The sequence below is a fragment of the Dreissena polymorpha genome, chromosome 1 (assembly GCF_020536995.1).
Source record: "Dreissena polymorpha isolate Duluth1 chromosome 1, UMN_Dpol_1.0, whole genome shotgun sequence".
Taxonomy (NCBI): Eukaryota; Metazoa; Mollusca; class Bivalvia; order Myida; family Dreissenidae; genus Dreissena; species Dreissena polymorpha.
In genome coordinates, this window is record NC_068355.1 from 131568700 (window position 1) to 131572707 (window position 4008).

The window sequence follows — 4008 nt, forward strand, 5'->3', positions numbered from 1 at the left end:
GAGTTGTATGCCCGACTAAAAACCGATGTCTTCTAAACGCGCTACGGAATACGAAACAAAATTCTCTTTGAAAAAAAAAACAACTTTCTCAAAATGCTTTTTTCAGCAGGAGTTTCGATAATATTGAGAACATTTTACAGAATATTGACATAAATACGTACATAATTAATTTGAAAAAAAAGCCGACAACGAAAAATTTAGCGTTTGAATTCCCAGGTACGTTTTAATATATTTTCCGTACCCGGAGTATTTTTAAGTATACTTAAGAGTACCCGAGGTACATTTAAGTTGTACTCGGTCTAAGAATGACCAATCGAGCGTTATTGACGAGACACATTGTATTTCTGAATAAGGTGAAGTATTCAGATCCATATATATCAGCAACTGTGACAGCTGGGGAGCCCCGTTTTGTCTTTAACAACCGCAACCATCATAAAAGTGAAAATACATATTTTTTCAGTCTTGCAATTAGACTCCATGATCACAGACATAACATTAAAATCCTCAAACCAAGATAATATTTGCATTAGGTGTAGGAAAAGGGAAAGCAGGGAGTATGAACACGAGTTGAAATGGTTGATAGAGCATCTAAACGAGAAAGGGGAAATTATCTTTAGGATTATAGTATAGTGTAGGTCAATTAATACAATGTCAGAGACTTTTGTCGCTTTTAAGAAACGATTCGATTATCAGTATTATGTTTCGAATATTATTATTTCTCACTCAGAATGAGCTTCTCCGCCTTTATTCATGATTTAAATTGTGTGCATGTACGTTTATTTTTGTTTTGTTACATATGAGTGTGTGCGTGTGAGCATAGGAGTTGGTTTGCGTATTTTTGCACATTTGTTTTCTTTTTGTTTATTTATAGTGCAAATATGTTGTTCTCATGGGCCTCACATGGAGTATTGGATCGAAATAAACACCTACCATATATTCTTTTTTTTTAAGTGATTTTAGTATTATTCCTTGTTTGCTATCAAACACATTTTTTTTAATTAAAGGATACATTTCATAACATTGTGTAAATAGTAAATGATGTATACAACTGTTAGTTTTAACATACACATATAGGTTTCATTTATTAAAAGAGTATATATATACTTTTTATCTCCTCCAGGGTAGGAGAGCAGAAAATATATACAGCAAACAATCAGAATGAAGTACAGTTTCACAGCATATTGTATATACATTGTTTATAACAACCAAATAAAATATATTGAAGTAATGAATAGGCACATTTTAAGAATAAACATTCTGATAATTGAAGTAATGAATACGTACATAAAGAATATACATTTTGGCAATTGACAATATCACCATAAAGTAACATAGGCAATAAACAGTGCGATAGCAATTGTCAACATATTTATAAAATTCAGTGACATGTTTGAGCGATTCGTTTATACCCCTGACTATTCACTGAGGTTATCATGACGAAATCGAAATTCAAGAGTAAATTATCTAGAGAATAGTAGTTTACATTAGTGTAAGGTAACCCTCAACTGATCATGAGAGTAGCCGAATGTCGAGCGTGATATAATTGTAAGATACATACGCATCTTTCAAAAATCATTACATGAGAAATGTCAAGATAGTGAAAATATGTAATTTAATACACTTTAACTTTTAAAAGCTGAAAAAGCTAAATCTAAAAAGTGTTGTGTTTGGTTTTTGTAAAACAACAATTGGTTATGTGTAACCTATGCGAAAATTAATTTCGTTCAAGGTAATTCAAGGTAATTCTATAAACGACAAATAAACTTCGTGTGTTGATTTTGTTTATTTTCAAAACGTACAAAAGTGGTTTTATAGCACAATTCTTACACATTTAAGAGGTAATCGCTCACATTTATGTCTATATCATATAATTTTATGAATAAGCAAAGATTGACAAGAAAAACTGAAGTATAAATTGAAATCAATTTGCTATAGGAAAACGACATTAACCGTTTAGACGTGATCGGTAGATTACGTCTAATTATTTGGGCTACGTTTAGTGTGATATTTATCTGTTCATCCGTTTTTACAGACACTTGTTTCAGTCAATGACCTTGAACTTGAACAAAAATTGAGTTTTTGTTTTGATGTTGATTTTTTTTTAATTTCTTGCATTAAACATATCATATTCTCGATTCACGATTTTTTTACATCTTTAAATATTTTCAATAGGAAAGTATTAAAAAACAGTTTAATGTGGAAATATTTTGTACGTGTCACAGTCGGTAGTTTTCGGTCGTAAGGAATGTTGTGTACATGTTTGAGGCCCGACCTGAATAATTATTTTGTTATGTCGATTTATCATATATATGTCTTTGATAAATGTTTTAGTTAGATATATAATTTAAAATAAAGCAGGATAAATAAGCTAAATTTCTCCATCTCGGCACCAACCATGTATTCTCAATATATTTGTCCAGCGGATATAATTTGTACTAACGATATGTATTATCGGACACAACACGACATCAAACGTGAAATATTATTTAAGCTCTGACCATCGACTTGGAACGGTCAGTTAAACATTTTGATAGTCTAAACCAGTTCATCATAACAAAAACAAAACTCTTAGTTCAGAAGAAATGAAGTAAATTAATATTCCACACGTGCAATCTTAAATTGAAGTAGTGGTGGTGATGGTGGTGTAGGTGATGGTGGTGTAGGTGTAGTTGTAGGTGATGGTGGTGGCGGTGGCGGTGGTGGTGGCGGTGGTCTTTGCTATTCCGTAGTTCCCTTAATGCTATGGAAAATATGTATCACTTCCTGTACAGAAGAACAGCATGCAGTGAGCCACACTATTGAAAATCCGCTTACGGTGGTGTTGATGTTTACTGAATAGTTAATTTATGTTTGCTGTCATTTAGGTTTATATCTGAAGATTTGGTCAGTCAACTAATATGTTACATTAGACTTGCGGGAGTGCAAAACTGTTTCAAAACCGTTGCATATATGAGTTATCATACACGTACATGGTTATCTTGCTTGCAGCTATGAATATACATGTATCTCAATCGTATGCTAACAGTTGCAAACGGTCCTTGGCATCTTGACGTTTGTTTAAATTATATTGCATTCAGAGCAAGTGTACATTCAGTGCTCTTTTCAAACTTGGTAGTGTGTTACGTTGAATGATTTGACATCCATGTTTATGTGTTTACAAATCAATTAATGTAAAATATCTTAACAAATAGACTTTAGAACGACGTGTTCATTGATATTTTAAACAAACAGTACGAACAAGAAAGTTTACGTGCATTGAGATACAAGCGGATGCCTTAAAGTCAGTTCTAAACATTATTCTTCTTTGTTACTTTTGTAAAAGAAAATTTACTGCGAGTTAACATAGACTTTAATTTAATCCAACAATGCGCTGCGCCTAAAATCTGTATCTTCTTTATATCAGTTTTTTAACTACAACTTGTTATTTGAAGTATTTAAATTGAATTGATGTTTTCCTGTATTCGGTATCGATTTCATATTTACTTCACCAAACTGAAGGAATGCCTTTAAGATGAATAGTCGCTAATGATTCTGACTAAAAAATCGGTCCCTTATATACTGCTACAAATCATGCATTGGTCACCAACAACTGACACGAGGTCATTTCCAAACCAGTCGTTTGATCTACGCCTGGTCTGGAGATGCCATGTCCGCTATAAAGTCACATAAGGTTTCATTTCCTTGTTTGAGGACATGCGCGGATATGGCATTATACAAATATTCGCATTACGCCTGTCAATGGTAGGGTTATTACATATTTCAATTCTATGTTGTCGTAATTAAGAGACGATAACTGCATGATCGATTCATAAGAATATTTGTTTTCAACATGATACTGTCGTGTTTTGACTTATTGAAGACGAAAAAGTGTATTGTTGTTTGACCACACAATTTGTAATGACTAAACTGTACTGCTTGTGTAAAAAAATAACGACGGCGTGAAAACACTCTAGTGCAATTACTTACATTTAAGTTATCAGAATGATAAATGATGACAACTGTCAACCA